The sequence below is a fragment of the Dermacentor albipictus genome, chromosome 8 (genome assembly GCF_038994185.2).
Source record: "Dermacentor albipictus isolate Rhodes 1998 colony chromosome 8, USDA_Dalb.pri_finalv2, whole genome shotgun sequence".
NCBI classification, from domain to species: domain Eukaryota; kingdom Metazoa; phylum Arthropoda; class Arachnida; order Ixodida; family Ixodidae; genus Dermacentor; species Dermacentor albipictus.
In genome coordinates, this window is record NC_091828.1 from 62,162,731 (window position 1) to 62,179,363 (window position 16,633).

A 16,633-nucleotide genomic window follows, 5' to 3' on the forward strand; every position below is an offset into this window, starting at 1 on the left:
AACTTAGATTGTATTTAATATATACGATTATCTTGAAGTCGGTGAGTACCAGCAGCCCAGTAAAGACATGTGTTGAGGCATAGTGCGTAATATGCAAGTAGAAACAGCCGAATCGCTAATAGAAGCACTGTACTCAGAAACAGCGACGATATTAGTAGCCAAGCGCCACAGGCACTGCCTTTGGTGCTTTGAAGGCCAATTGGCGCTGCTCACTTTGCCGACACCTAGGCGTCAATGTACTATGAAATACTGCGGCTGGCTGACACCTGTGTCAATGCATGAACCCAAAATGTTGCCGCGCTCTAGATGCCACGGGACTGGCTATAAACAAGCTATATACACGCGCCCACCTGTTTACACAAAGTGGGGTACAAAACACGAACCTGAAGACTGCCTCACTATGGCTTTTACATTTACATTGAAGATCGACACCATGCAACGAATCCAAAATACCCCGAGGAGGCTTGTCGCAAAAAAGAAATGAAGAAGCACACAGAGCAACGGCCATGTAGCCGATCACTGCACAGTCGTATTCCAGCTCCCACAAATGCGAATACACTAGACAAGAGTCAAGTGACTTTGCTGCACGATACAGAGAGAACAAGCTGCTCACACAAGCAGAAGACTTCTGTGACCTTTGCGTGAAGAATGAGGGACTATGCGCAAGCAGTGTCTGGATAATAAAAATGGAAACGTGGCCACCGCAGTGCATTGAGGCATCGCATTGAAATGATGACGGAATCTGTAAAGAGAACTGAGAGTGACCTTAGCAGACGTACTACGTCAAACTGAGCAGCTGAACAAGCAGCAAACTGCTCACTGCACGCCTCCTTGCACTTGAACATGATCAGCATGGGAAGAAGTGGACCACAAGTTGCAGGACAAAGCCAGGGGAGGTGGGGAAAGTATGCAGCAGCTGCAGTGAGCCACTCCGAAGCCTATCAGTTCTCATAGTAGGCTTACAACCTGCAAGTATGCTTCTTCAGTGCCCGCTCCCCAAAAAAGGGAAACACAGCAAGAAGCTGCGATGCAAGACGTTGCACTAGTCAACAGCTACCGTGCATTGAGGGCTGTGCTCCCTCGAGTAAAACTGTGCTTAAGGAAATGACAATTAAAGCCGAATAACTTCTGTATGCCAAACTTGAACAGCTTCTCATAGAACAAGGCAAATTAGTTAAAAATTCACAGTCAACAGCACATTATTCACAATCAGCAGCAATAGCAATACAAGCAGCAACAACAAATGATGGCATTGTACATGGAGCAGCATGGCAAGCTCCTCGAAATCCTTATTCAATAATCGTAGCCATCTTCGCTCAAGAATCTTTTCCTGAGATTTTGAAAGACTGCGAAATCCATAACGCCAACAATACTCCATTGCTAACCTCCTTCAATCGTTCTATGTGGCCGCTACTCCAGACCGCATGCAGCGGAAGCTGCAGCTTGAGTGTTAGTGCGACCGAATTAGGCCAGCTGTTTCAGCAGGAGGGCTAACCCATCGTTCTGCTGCTCTAGGAAAACAGAGGCCCAAAACCAAACACACAAGGGTACAAAGGTTAACTGCAAGCGGATATAGAGCATCGGGCATGGTGAGGAAAGGCACCAATTAGGCAGGCTCCAACAGCCGTCTTTGTTTCACCGACACTCCACACATAGAACTGAAAATTATTCTATACTGCACCTCTTAACAGAAACTTGTAGCGGTGTGCTGCAGGCTAAGGCAGCGAAAGGAAGCCGTTTTGGCATTGGTCTACCTCTGTCCCAAATTACAGGCACTGCACCCGAGGTGACTTCACTTGGCTTCGACATTTGAAAATGGGCTTTCCCCAGCACAGAATACTCAGTTCAGGTGACCTCAATGCACATCACCCACATTGAGTATGCAAAGATGTGCGGCCAAGAGTATGCCATCTTGACGAAGCAGACACGACAGTCCTCAAATTAACAAATGACATCAACTATCGAAACTTCCACACTCTACATTCAAACCAGAAAAACAGTACACATTACCTAACCTGGGCACCTGTGGCCTTCATCCACAGTATCAGTGCGACTCTGACGCAAGAGGCAGCCACTATTATCCGATCTAGATAGTACATGATGTAGGAGTGAAAATGTGCCACATTCACAGAATCATGGTTTCAGGCTGGGAGCATTTCCGTGACGCACTTGAGTCTGCAGAATGTGAATGTATTGAAGAATCGCCAGCAACACGCATTCTTCACACAGTGAAGAGAGTGACATGCGAACTAGAGCTAGAACACTGATCAATGTTCTGCACAAGACTGAGCAGGCAAGATGTCATGCTAAGCAACTTGCCAGATACCAGTGGATGGACTGCTGCGTATCATTTGGACGCATAGATCTCAGTAAGCTGTGACACACATTCTCGGCTATAATAGGGTGGACCAAACACTCTAATACTATAGAAAACATGCCACTCAATTTTCAGTGCACATCTGAGAAAATCGAGGAACAAGCTGTAGATGCTTTTTCCAACAACCTCACAGATGCCCACCGTCACCAGACTTATACGCACATTAATGACCACTTGCTGAGGAAGGAATCGAAAGCCTTTTTTATGATGGCAGAACCTGTCCTTGCTCTCAAGCATGTCAGCACTTAAAGCACACCTGGCAAAGATGGAGTCATTTTGCAGATTTTGAGGAATCTTGCCAGAACGAGAAAGCAAGCACAGCTGCTTGTAATCAATAAAATCTGAAATATTGGAATTCCACAAAGAGTGGAAAGACTCGGTCATGATGCCACTATATAAACCAAGCAAGAAACCTGTCACCATAGCCAACATTCGATCAATCTCACATTGACAGCATGCGAATTGGTTAAAGGAATGTGCCTCGCGAGGCTGAACTACCATCTGGAAAAGACAAGACTATTTTCCCATGTGCAAGATTGGTTTTTAGCCTAAGTTTGGCATGTGCGACAATAGCCTCTTTCTGCATCAAAGGATGACCAATACCAGCCGCTTCGGAGAAAATATATCTGGGTTCTTAGTCACACTAGAGCCAAGAAGGATGTTCAGCAGTCTACAACGAGGCGGTACTGGTGGCCTTTTGTGAAGCCTGGCCAGGTATTAGGGTTGCCAGTGTTGTCAAAGCCACTTATGCAGCTGAACGTTAGAAATATGAAGTGACAGTAAACTGCCACTTTTAGCATCTGCACAGCTGGAAATGCATGTAAAACTTGGACCAGCACACTTGATAGCAGGAGTGGTTCGCTGCTGAGGTAAGAAGGTGACTTAACAGTTGGTGATAATGTATAAAAAATGCAAGTACGTGCAGTATGTATCTCTACTGTTGGGCCGAAACAAATGCATTTTCTTCAACATAATATCAAAAGCTCATTTTTCAGAGTGCCAGTCACGTGATTTAGGTAAGTGTTGACAGTGTTATATAAAGCTGCATAGGCAAGTTGTACAACTAGATACAGCTGTTAAGTGTAATATTTTGTCTGGGCTAAATTCTTGCTATTTGAACTCATTTGAGATAATTAACTGTAGCACCAAAGTAGTGAAGCTCTAGCAGAACAAAAACATCTAGTGTGCTCGTCTCAATTCTTGCGCTTGTGCCAGTCTTCTTTTTTACAGCAATAGCTGCTATGGGCTAACTCCCCTGGTTGTTCTGATGCCTACTGGTGTTGTCACTGGAATTCCCAAAGTTCTTGCTAGAATATTGCAAATAAAGAAAGTTCTCATTGTGCCGTAAGAATTTGAACTGACGAACAAAAGATTGGCAGTCCACAATTTTAAATTTCAGCCACTCTGCTGAAGGTAGAGCCGTGGTGAATACTGATCCTGGAGAGCGCCAACAGGTGCCATGATTGGCTACCACCTGCTCAATGTATTCGTACTGTATATAGAACTGGCATCCATACCTTCAGGTTCTGACATGTCACCTTGCCACTTATGAAGGCAGTCCTATGTTAAATTTTCTTCTTACACTTAATGACAATGATTGAGTGCATCTGCTTCATTAATCTTATTTTTAGTGCTTGACATCTCATGTTTACTGGGTGGGGCTGTTGGTGTTTTGTTTCTCTCAAGCACAGCGTGACACGTAGTAATGGAGTAGCCCAAATATAGATTTCAGAAAACCGACATGAATTCAGCAGTAAGAAGCTAAAAGGTTGTTTTGGTAGAGAGTAGTGGCTAAGTCCGGATATGAAAGAGGAAGAAGAAAAGCCAAGTCTTTCCACTTCATCACTGGGAGGCACAACTCCCACAAACAAATATGACTCATACTTATTTAATTTCTAGAAAGGAGATTATTCGCTTGCATTGGCAAGTGTTTACTCCAACAAACACTGCATGAAGGAAGCTTACTGCGCATATTTCACCACCTGTTGCATCATTTATTTATGCAATACTGTCAATCCCGTCAGGGATCGTAACAGAAAGGGCATTCAAAAAGTACATTGACATACAAACATGACAATATGGAACGGTTTAGAAATACACATAAATACATAGAATAAGCTTATCCATCAGCAGGAGTAAAAATATATAATGAGGTTCATGCTGCACGATTTGGGTTGGACAGAATAATTGTGCCACAAAATGCAAAAAACAAAGGTAGTAACAAAGTGATACTGATAATAAGCAAAAATGATTACTGAGTCAGCAGATCGTTCTCAAGTGTGATAAAGGCAGTTAGTGTTGAACTATTAACAGAGCTCACGTCCAAAGCGTTCCAATCGCGTATAGTCTGTGGAAAAAAAGAATACCTGAAAGTGTCAGTACGGAATGAACACTCGTTTAGTGTGTGGGAGGGGTTATGACGTGTTTTCCTCGTTTGAGATGTCGTTATGTATCGTGAGGTATCCAGATTTAATTTGTTGTTTACTAGTTGGTAAATGGTTCTAAGGCGTGCTAGTTTTGCTCTGTTTTGAAGAGTTAGTATCCCGGCTTGTTTGAGCAGTTCTGTCGGCGAGTCTGTTAGTCTATGTTCGTTAAAAATGTACCTGAGCGCCTTTCTCTGAAAACCTTCAAGTTTTTTAATCAACTTGTTAGTGAAAGGAAATCAAACGACATTTGCATACTCTAGTACCGGTCTGACAAATGTTTTGTATGCTAGTAGCTTTATATGAGATGGTGCTAGTCTGATGCGTCTATTAATAAAAACATAACTGTTTAGTGCGGTTGCCGTGACTTTGTTAACGTGAGCATCCCATCTAAGGTCAGAGGTTAGTAATATTCCTAAGCATTTGTGTTCACAGACAGAAGCAAGAGGAATGCTGTTTAGTGTGTACTGAAAGAGTGACCTGGGGGGGGGGGGGGTGTTTCTTCCTTGTTACAGATAATAGAACAGATTTGTCAACGTTAACAGTCATCTGTCAATCTTCACACCACTTCGCTACTGCTGCTATAGTGTTATTTAAAGCTGTATGGTCGATGACAGAGTTAATTTCCTGATATAGCACGCAGTCATCGGTAAAAAGTCTAATGTTAGAAATGTTAGCAGGAAGGTCGTTTATAAAAATTAGGAATACCACTGGGGCTAAGACGCTTCCTTGTGGTACACCTGATGTGACATCAGCTGTTACGGATTTCTCATTATTAATTTCGACAGACTGAGTACGGTTAGTGAGGTAATCAATTATCCAGTCTAAAATTGGGCCAGTTCCTAAAGTTAGTTCAAGTTTCCTAATAAGTTTTGGGTGGGACACACGGTCGAAGGCTTTCGAAAAGTCTAAGAAAATAAGGTCAATTTGTTTCTGGTGATCAATAAAGGTGGTTACGTCATGCACGAGTTTAATTAGTTGAGTAACGGTAGAAAGTCCCTTTCGAAAGCCATGTTGGAAAGGTGTTAGAATTTGATTATCTTCTAGATAGGTCGTTATGTGCTTTAAGATGATGTGCTCAAGTAGCTTGCATATTGTGCTGGTTAGTGAGATTGGCTGCAGGATGACAGGGATTTGTTAAAGAGTATTACTAAAAACTTCGCAATCCACTCGGCATATCTGCGCAGGAATGTGTTAGAAATGTTATCAGGCCCCGGTTTCGCATTTTGAGTGAAAGTGCAATTTTCTTTATGCCACAACTTTCGGAATTTGGTGTTTTGCAGTAGGATGTTAGCAGGACTATTAAGATGCTCAAACACTCGTGAATAGTAATAGAGAAGAAAAAAAAGAAAGCAGTGACTTTTCGTGTGTAGACTATTCATACACCTGGTGCTCTGATGGCGATTTTTTCCTATCTGCTAAACCATGTTAAAAAGAAAAGCTTATCCACAATCATTCTCCACGGTCAGGCCACAACTAAACCAGGGGTATCCTTGGTAAGCAAGGCATATTTATTTGGTGACAATTTCTGCAGCCCTGCTATTGGGCTTTTTGTCCTGTTCAACTGTGTAGGTTCATTACTGAAGAAGTGATGAGTGCTTGGCAATTTTACTCATTGCAAGACTTAGCGAAACCATTTTTGGATTGTTTGTTCTTGGTTTTAGACTCGGCACATTGCATTTTAAGTCATGTCTTCCACACTTCTTGTTTTTGTGTCAATTCTTTTATGGGGAGGGGATGTCAACCTTGTGTATCTTTTACACCATGTCAAGTATGTGGTACCATGGAGTGCTCTTAGATGGAGTCTTGCCCTTTCATCCTGTACAATGTAATGTCGGTCTTATGTTTCATATTTCAGTGTGATTGTAGCATTTTGCTACGTTTTGCCTCTGTTACCTCAGCTGGAAAGTTTGCTACCCACTGCTGGTGGCATACTTGTACTTGTGTGATATTTTGCTCAATAAAAGAAAGTGTTACTTGTCCTGTGCACTGCTTGTCTGTATCTTTTTGCATTATAATTTGTTACCTATTTTTGCTCTTTTGTTGCATTTCAGATTAGGAATGACTATCGTCGTTGACATCATTTAACCATATTGCACACAATATGGATTATATGTACTTGAATTGTATGGCCACCATAAATATAATAAAAAGAAGTTAATAATTCAAGAATAGTGCCTTTGAATAGTGGCGCAGCCATGAATTGTGTCTATAAGGCACCAGCGCTGCAGGCAGCACTGCTTGTGCAGAATATTGTTCAACTCTAAAAACACTGCTTTCAAACATCATTGTTCTCATCTGCATTTGTATAGCTCCAGTTCCTGTGAACAACACACATCTGGTGGAATTAAGAGTGGCTTGCACCTGCAGTTGGCGCCAATGAATAGCCAAATTTCTGCCCATCTTCATGTTATTAACATATTCATCATCATCATCATCATCATCATCATCATCATCAGCCTGGTTACGCCCACTGCAGGGCAAAGGCCTCTCCCATACTTCTCCAACAACCCCGGTCATGTACTAATTGTGGCCATGCCGTCCCTGCAAACTTCTTAATCTCATCCGCCCCCCTAACTTTCTGCCGCCCCCTGCTACGCTTCCCTTCCCTTGGGATCCAGTCCGTAACCCTTTATGACCATCGGTTAACGTCCCTCCTCATTACATGTCCTGCCCATGCCCATTTCTTTTTCTTGATTTCAACTAAGATGTCATTAACTCGCGTTTGTTCCCTCACCCAATCTGCTCTTTTCTTATCCCTTAACGTTACACCTATCATTCTTCTTTCCATAGCTCGTTGCGTCGTCCTCAATTTGAGTAGAACCCTTTTCGTAAGCCTCCAGGTTTCTGCCCCGTAGGTGAGTACTGGTAAGACGCAGCTATTATACACTTTCCTCTTGAGGGATAATGGCAACCTGCTGTTCATGATCTGAGAATGCCTGCCAAACGCACCCCAGCCCATTCTTATTCTTCTGATTATTTCTGTCTCATGATCCGGATCTGCCATCACTACCTGCCCTAAGTAGATGTATTCCCTTACTACTTCCAGTGCCTCACTGCCTATTGTAAAGTGTTGTTCTCTTCCGAGACTGTTAAACATTACTTTAGTTTTCTGCAGATTAATTTTTAAACCCACTCTTCTGCTTTGCCTCTCCAGGTCAGTGAGCATGCATTGCAATAGGTCCCCTGAGTTACTAAGCAAGGCAATATCATCAGCGAATCGCAAGTTACTAAGGTATTCTTCATTAACTTTTATCCCCAATTCTTCCCAATCCAGGTCTCTGAATGCCTCCTGTAAACACGCGGTGAATAGGATTGGAGAGATCGCATCTCCCTGTCTGACGCCTTTCTTTATTGGGAATTTGTTGCTTTCTTTACGGAGGACTACGGTGGCTGTGGAGCCGCTATAGATCTCTTTCAGTATTTTTACATACGGCTCGTCTACACCCTGATCCCGTAATGCCTCCATGACTGCTGAGGTTTCGACATGCATCGAGTGGAGCAGACGACGACACGTCGTGTGTCACTTGCTGGGCAAAAGTGGGGCCCCAGCGTTTATTCAGCACTGGTTTTATACACGTTGTGAACAGGCGGGTAACGCCCTTATCACATGGGGGCGTATCGTGCCATGAACACAGAGCGCGCTGCATGCTGAGCAGATTAGATACAGATTACGATACATCCCCCTTCGTAACGAAAAAAAAAACTAAGGACAAGGAGCGCTTTTAGCTCGGGAGAACAAAAAGAAAGTTAAAGAATCACTGCACATCCAAAACTACAGCAAAGATCAGAGCACTGAATACAGTCACGGCACTTGTTGAAAGTTCGCGTCATACATTAAGCGCCGAGGTGGTCTGCGTTGTCTTGTAGTCCTTGGAGCAGCTGCTTGTTGCGGAACTGTCGGCACAATGCTCGCTGTGCTGTTTGGGTTTTGCGCCGCCTCTGGGTCGTGTTGTGTGCTGGCAGGGGCAGCGTATTCTTGAAAAACACCTTCGTCGTCGTGAGGAGGACCGCTAAGGCGAAAAGATTCTCTGGTTGGCAGCAGATGCTCGCGGTTGCGTCGCAAGAGTTGCCCGTCTTCAGTCATGACAACGTATGACCTTGGTTGACCAGACGACTGAAGAACCCGAGCCTTTCTTCTCCATGATGAGCTGTCTTTTATTCTGACCGTTTCGCCGTTGTTGAGCGGTGCGAGTGGCCCTCTTGAGTAGTCTTTTTGCTGGCGTTTGTCAACCCGCCGGCTTTGTCCGACCTGAACGGCTGGTAGAGTTGTTCGCAGCGAGCGTCCCTGTAATATTTCGGCTGGTGACCAGCCGCATTCCAGTGGAGTTGACCTGTAAGCGAGAAGACCAAGCCAAAAGTCTTGTTTAGCTTCAGTTGTTTTCTTCAAGATTCTCTTGACTACTTGTACCCCCTTTTCGGCGAGTCCGTTGGAGCGGGGAAAATACGGGCTTGAGGTCACGTGTTTGAAATCGTACACTTTTGAGAACATGGCAAATTCTCTACTGGAAAACTGAGGCCCGTTATCAGTGCATACCTCTACAGGTATGCCATATCTGGAAAATATGGCACTTGCTGCATCTACAGTAGTTTTTGCTGAAGTGTCTACGAGCTGTTGGACTTCGGGAAAATTCGATAGGGCATCATAAACACACAAGTAGGACCGACCTGCGTGGCTAAAAATGTCCATGCCGACGCGGTACCATGGTTGGTCTGGAACCGGACGCATAATCAAAGGCTCTTGCGGCAACTTGTAAGCGTACGTTTTACATACAGAACATGCCTGTGCAAACGTCTCGATATCAGTGTTCATTCCTGGCCAGAACACCAGGCGCCGTGCCCTTTCTTTGCACTTGTTAATTCCCATGTGGCCTTGATGAATTCTTGCCAACATATCGCGCCTCATACTGGCCGGAATGACAATCTTACAGCCTTTCAAGAGAACCCCTTTTACTTCCGATAGCTCAGCGGCAAAAGGCTTGAACGGTCCTTCAATTGGTTGCCCGTTCTCCAGGTGCTTTAGCACAGCGGCGAGCTGCGTGTCCTTTCGTGTCTCGGAAGCCAGTTCTTTCCACGTGGTTTCGCTGACAAGAGAATCAACCACACTTACTGCGTGCACTTCGACGTCGTCGTTGTTGTTGTTGTCTGCGTTATCTGCTGCGTCCTTAACGGAAGCCCTGGACAGCATGTCCGCCAGTAGAAGCTGTTTTCCTGGAACATAATGCATTAAAATGTCATAGCGTAGCAGACGCAAAAAAAATCGCTGCAGTCTTGGCGGCATGTCACCGATCGCCTTCTGCGATATGGAGATCAACGGACGATGGTCAGTCTCAACGACAACCTTCCGCCCATACATGAAATGGTGAAATTTCTCGCAGCCGAAAACTATGGCCATTGCTTCCTTTTCAATTTGTGAATAGCGTTGCTGCGTATCAGTAAGCACTCTGGAGGCGTACGCAACCGGTTTCCATGCACCGTTGTGATACTGCAGCAAGGCAGCACCGATTCCGTTTTGTGACGCATCGCATGATAACCTGGTTTCTTTTTCAGGGTCAAAAACTGATAGCAAGGGCTGCTTGCTAAGGCTGTCGCACAGCGCTCTCCACTCTTTTTCGTGATTTGCCGACCATTCGAAAACAGCGTCTTTTTTTAGCAAGCTTCTGAGAAGCGTTGTCCTTTCTGCTAGTGTTGGCAAAAACTTTCCAAAATAGTTCACGACACCCAGCATGCGTTGAACTGCTAGTTTATCACTAGGGGGTGCCATCTGCAACATGCACTCAACATGGGATGCATTTGGACGGATTCCTTCTTCGTTTATCACGTCGCCCAGGAATTCAATTTGTTGAACGCCAAACTCGCACTTTGCTGGATTGAACGTAAGGCCCGCACGTTCTGCCGCTTCTAGCGCTGATCTTAGACGTTGGTCGTGCTCTTGTTGGGAATTGCCCCACACGAGTATGTCATCGACATACACTCTAACGCCAGGAAGCGCGTCAAAAATTTCACTTAGGGTTTGCTGAAATACTTCGGACGCTGATGATATTCCGAAAGGCAGTCGCAAAAATCGATAGCGGCCGAAGGGTGTCGCAAAAGTGCATATCCTAGACGTCTCGTCATCTAAGGGAATTTGGTGAAACCCTGCGTTTGCATCTAGGCGAGTGAATACTCTTGCGCCGGCCAGCTCGGCCTCTATGTCTTCCCGCCTCGGCATCGCGTAGTGCTCGCGCTTGAGGCACTCATTTATTTTCCTGGGGTCCATGCAGACTCGCAGCTTCCCGTCTTTCTTTCGTACGATAACAAGGGGACTCACCCAGTCTGTTGGCTCAGTGACTTTTGCAATTATTCCGGCTTGTTCCATACGTGACAACTCCTCCCGAAGTGGCTCCTCTAAAGCCAGTGGCACTCGACGAGGTCTCTGAACCACTGGCGTGGCGTCCTTGCGAAGCACCATGTGGTATACTCGTTTGACGCAGCCGGTGCCAGTGAAAAGGTGACGAAAGCTGGCAACCACTTCTTCAGAGCTGTTTTGCGACACGCTGTTCACGCGTGAAATCAGTCCCAGGCGTTCACTCGCCTCAAGTCCTAGGATTGCTTGGCGCCCCTTTCGTGCCACGAAAAAGCTCAGCATGGCAATGCAACCATTTAAAGAGACTTCGGCCCGCATGACGCCAATGTGTTTGATTACATCTCCGCCGTAGGAGCGTAAAATCGCGCTGCTGGGGTACAGGGGCGGCTGTGGGTTCATTTTGGCGTATAATCCATAAGGCAACAAATTTGCCTGCGATCCCGTGTCAACCTTTAACTGAACTGCCACGTTCTTCATTTGGACTTCCACCGTCCAGTCATGCTTGCTGGACACATTCTTTGCGGATACGTCGAGAATCTCGAAATCGTCTTGGCCGCTTTGCAACTCGCCAACAACTGCCGTCGCTTTACAACATCTGGCAAAGTGGTTTTTCCGCTGACATCTCCGGCACGTTTTTCCAAAAGCAGGGCACCTTCTTGGGGAGTGTTTTCCGCCGCAGTTTCGGCAGTCATAACGTGTCTGTTCTCGGTTTTCGCGGCTCGTGCTAGTCCTGCTGATAGGATGCACTTGGTGTTCCTGGTTCCACATTTCCTTGCGAGTTGCTGATGCTTCAGCTGCTTTACAGGCTTGTTCTGCTTTCTGCAGGGTCAAGTTGTTGTCCCTGAGGAGCTTTTCACGTACCGTGTCGTCATTTATCCCGAACACAATTTGGTCCCTGACCATCGATTCCGCCAAAGCTCCAAAGTTGCAAGCACGTGCTTGATTCTTCAGGTCTCGTAAGAAATGCTCCACTGGTTCGCCAGCAGCTTGGATTCTTCTCCTGAACATATACCGCTCGTGAACCTCATTGGTCTGTGCAATGCAATACTCATCAAATTTTTTCACCACTGTGGCATAGTCGTCGTTCTTCTCGCCTGCTGCAAACGTGAAGGTGTTAAAGACTTCAATGGCCTCTGCGCCCGCGACGCTCAAAAGCAACGCTGTCTTCTTGGACGCAGTCCGAGGCTTTTCTGCGACCTCTGACGCCGTGAGGAAAATTTCAAACCTTTGTTTGAAGAGCTGCCAGTTCTTGCGCAGGTCGCCTGTTGTAAGGAGCGGCTCCGGTGCTTTGAGGAAATCCATTTTCCGCCACAGGATCGCTGGTCTTCACGCGTCGTGCAGGAAGTGCATTGCCATGCTAACCACTTCTGACACCATGCATCGAGTGGAGCAGACGACGACACGTCGTGTGTCACTTGCTGGGCAAAAGTGGGGCCCCAGCGTTTATTCAGCACTGGTTTTATACACGTTGTGAACAGGCGGGTAACGCCCTTATCACATGGGGGCGTATCGTGCCATGAACACAGAGCGCGCTGCATGCTGAGCAGATTAGATACAGATTACGATACACGACAGAATCAAACAGAATCACTGAAATCGACAGAATCAATGAAAGCTCTATATAAGGGTTGGTTATATTCCGCACATTTCTCTATCACCTGATTGATAGTGTGAATATGATCTATTGTTGAGTAGCCTTTACGGAATCCTGCCTGGTCCTTTGCTTGACAGAAGTCTAAGGTGTTCCTGACTCTATTTGCGATTACCTTAGTGAATAGTTTGTAGGCAACGGACAGTAAGCTGATCGGTCTATAATTTTTCAAGTCTTTGGCATCCCCTTTCTTATGGATTAGGATTATGTTAGCGTTCTTCCAAGATGCCGGTACGCTCGAGGTCATGAGGCATTGCGTATACAGGGTGGCCAGTTTCTCTAGAACAATCTGCCCACCATCCTTCAACAAATCTGCTGTTACCTGATCCTCCCCAGCGGCCTTCCCCCTTTGCATATCTCCTAAGGCTTTCTTTACTTCTTGCGGCGTTACCTTTGGGATTTCGAATTCCTCTAGACTATTTTCTCTTCCATTATCGTCGTGGGTGCCACTGGTACTGTATAAATCTCTAAAGAACTCCTCAGCCACTTGAACTATTTCATCCATATTAGTTATGATATTGCCGGCTTTGTCTCTTAACGCATACATCTGATTCTTGCCAATTCCTAGTTTCTTCTTCACTGTTTTTAGGCTTCCTCCGTTCCTGAGAGCATGTTCAATTCTATCCATATTATACTTCCTGATGTCAGCTGTCTTACGCTTGTTGATTAACTTCGAAAGTTATGCCAGTTCTATTCTAGCTGTAGGGTTAGAGGCTTTCATACATTAACATATTAGTGAAGGCAGAAAAAAAACAACTCAACAAACAACGAACAAGAAGAAGTTATAACGATGTTAACAAAAAGAAACAGAAGACAACGAAAGCGAAAAAAAACAAGCTGCAGAGAAAACAAGTGCAAACACGAGGACGTTGCTGCGCTCCAAGAAGATGGAGCTTGCTATTGTGATATTGTTATCGCGCTCCGAATATAGCGTGCCCGACGCAGTCCCTCAGTTGTCGCGTCGCCACTGGGCGATGCTGACCCCCAGCAATGCGAATGCACTTGGGTGATATCGCCGGTGGTGGTGCGTACTGTTTCTATTACTGCTCTACCTCTAGCGCACGGGTTTCGTATACACTGTCAATCCAGCGGCCATGATACTGTGCGATGCAACAGCAGGAATGTTTGACAGACGAACAGAAACTTTATTTACGTAATGAAGATGACGATGGGGATGTAGCGAAAAAGCCTTTCACAGGCTTGACGAAGGTCTACGCACCCTACAAAACACTTGGCTTATACGAGCATAGATAGTAACTACAAAGTAGCCATTTATAGAGCAACGACAAAGCATTTATACAGCAACGAAAAGAAAATCATTTACAACTTGCTCTCTAGGGTTGATTTACACGCGAAAGCCAACAAGAATTACTCTGCTAGCGGGCAAAGTCATTGCATGAATTTAATAGAGAGGGTAGTCGATAAGAAATCATTTGTCGACCGTAATTCGCACGTGTTTTTGGAATAAACCAATCACCAGCCGCTCGGGGATCATATGTGTACGTTTTATGTTTTAAGTTAGCTTAACAAGAAAGCCATTTTGCTTAGTGTTAAATTTATATCTCTTAAGCTGCACATTATTGTACAATTATGGTATGGGTATTATGTTAACTGATTCAAAAAAGGGTTGGATGGGAAATAGAATGCAGCACTGGCAATGTTGCGTGCAGCACGTTTTTGGATTGTGTATAGTTTGTTAGTGTCGGAAAAGGAAGTTGTGCCCCATACCAGAAAACAAGAGTCAAGGACAGAGTAAAACAATGAGTAATATAAGAGTTTTTGATACACCGAGGAAATAAATTTCTGAATTTCAAGAGGACCCCTACCATTCTTCAAAATTTTACTGCAACGGAATCAGCATGATCCTTCCCCTGCAGGTGTTCCTCAAAGAGAACCCCTAATCTCTTTACACGAGGTACCGTTTCTATAACGTCATATCCTATTTTAAGAACAGTAGCATGAGTTTCAATAATCATGTTCCGGGGTCTAAACAATACAGCTTTTGTTTTACTAGCACCGATAGGGAGCGAAATACGTAGAGACCATTGGTGTAATAAACGTAAGCGATCATTAGCTTGGTTTCAAATGTCCGACACGCATGTTCCTCTAAATATATATAACGAAAGTAGGTTTATCGCTAGTGTTAACTATGTCATTAATATAAAAGGTAAATAGTAGTGGGCCTAATATGCTTCCATGAGGAACACCTGCGGGAATTTATTATCCGAATATTGACGATTGACTACTACCTGTTGATGACGGGATGTTAAATGGAATCTTATGAGGTTAAAGAACACACCCCGGAAACCAAATACATGAAATCTGACGAGTAATGTATAGTGTTTAATCCTATAGAATGCTTTCGAAAAGTCCACATATATACCCAGTGCTTATTCCTTTTGTTCAGAACAATTTAGAATAAGTTCTTATTGAGTTAAAAGCGCCGTTACGGCGGAACGGGATTGTAGAAAACCATGCTGGCTGAGCGTTAGCAAGTGATGCTTTTCGCAAGAATTTGGCATTCGTACGTGTATTACTTTTTCTAGAAACATTGAAAATATTGGAAGTATATATATTCGGCGGTAATTTGCTAAATTATTTCTATCTCTACCCTTACAAATTACAGTTACTTTAGCATTTTGCTTATTCTTGGGGAAAATACCATTTTTCAAACAGCAATTAAATATAAGAGCTAAGATATGGCTGAGAATATCAATAGCACGCTTAAAAGGGAGAATCTGAAAATCATATACATCTCCTGATCTGCTGTTTCCAATGTCCAGAAAAATGCTTTGGATTTCATTGGAATTTGTAAGGAATAAAAAAGCATTTTGAGGGTTTTGTGGGTTTAGGTAGTTGAGACAAGCAGGATCATGTGCGCTATGGACCAAGGACACAAAATAATAATTGAAACAATTTGCAAGCTTCTGCCAGAAAGAATTTCATCAATTTTATCAATTTCCATGTTAGCACTGTCTTTATTGGGATTTAAAGTATCATTTATTCGATTCTATTTTAAATCACTTCTTTTTAGGATATCGTTGTGAAAAACTCATGTGAGTAGTGATTCTTCACTCGTCTCAGGTGTAACGTAACCTTATTGCGATACACCCTAAATAGAGCAAGATGTCTGCTTTCTAGGAAACGCTTGTAGAGACGGTCTTTTCTCTGTACAATTTCCAAACATTCTTTATTTTCTATGGTTCACGTATATTTCTGGGCTTTTTAAAAACATAGTTGGGAAAACATTTCTAATATACCGCTCTGATAGTGGAAATGAAATTATCATAAGCAGTTTCTGCATAGGTGATTTCATATATGAAATTCAAGTTCGTAGTGGTGAGTCTGGCATAAAATTTACTGTGTCGCCCCGTTTATGGATTGGTATTTCTTTAGAAAAGACGTTCGTTGATGCCTTCTACATGATTGTTAAGAAAAAAAGGTTAATGATCACTGATTTGCGTGCATACGACTCCTGACATACAATTTTGTTCGCATACGTTGGTAATGAAGGTGTCAAGTGTTGTAGGCGTGAGCGGTCGCGTAGGCTCTCGTATCAAATTACAAAAACTATTGCATTCCAACACTCTCCACATTTCACATTGTTCAGGTGACGATTACAAAAAAAATCTATGTTTATATCACCACCCAAGCCTAACAAGAGCTTGTTCTCTTTTAATGTAAGATAAGAAGGCATCGAAAAACTGGAAAGGGGCTCCAACACTACCACTTGGAGAACGATATAAAACACAGAATGTATAGTTACCACACTTTAAAGACAAGATTACGCAGCCGTCATGCATCTGTGAAAATTCTGGCATTAATAAGCACTGTAA

The 16,633-nt window shown here is 44.0% G+C and overlaps 1 protein-coding gene and 1 long non-coding RNA gene across 6 annotated transcripts in view; one reads left to right on the plus strand and one right to left on the minus strand.

The window, feature by feature from the left end:
- Positions 1–8,321: 8,321 nt before the first annotated feature.
- Positions 8,322–12,709, minus strand: LOC135921767 (uncharacterized). Its single transcript, XR_010570611.2, has 2 exons — positions 9,911–12,709; positions 8,322–9,134 (listed from the first exon to the last, which is right to left on the minus strand). It is a non-coding gene; the product is annotated as an uncharacterized lncRNA (long non-coding RNA).
- A 977-nt stretch (positions 12,710–13,686) lies between these two features.
- Positions 13,687–16,633, plus strand: part of LOC135921771 (4-pyridoxate dehydrogenase-like) — a 77,983-nt gene continuing 75,036 nt past the window's right edge. For 4 of the 5 annotated variants that reach the window (XM_065456071.1, XM_070522851.1, XM_065456073.1 and 1 more), the window contains exon 1: positions 13,687–13,821. The gene's annotated coding sequence lies outside the window, so the exon portion shown is untranslated. The remainder of the gene's footprint in view (positions 13,822–16,633) is intronic. The other variant, XM_065456072.1, reaches the window with a different exon arrangement.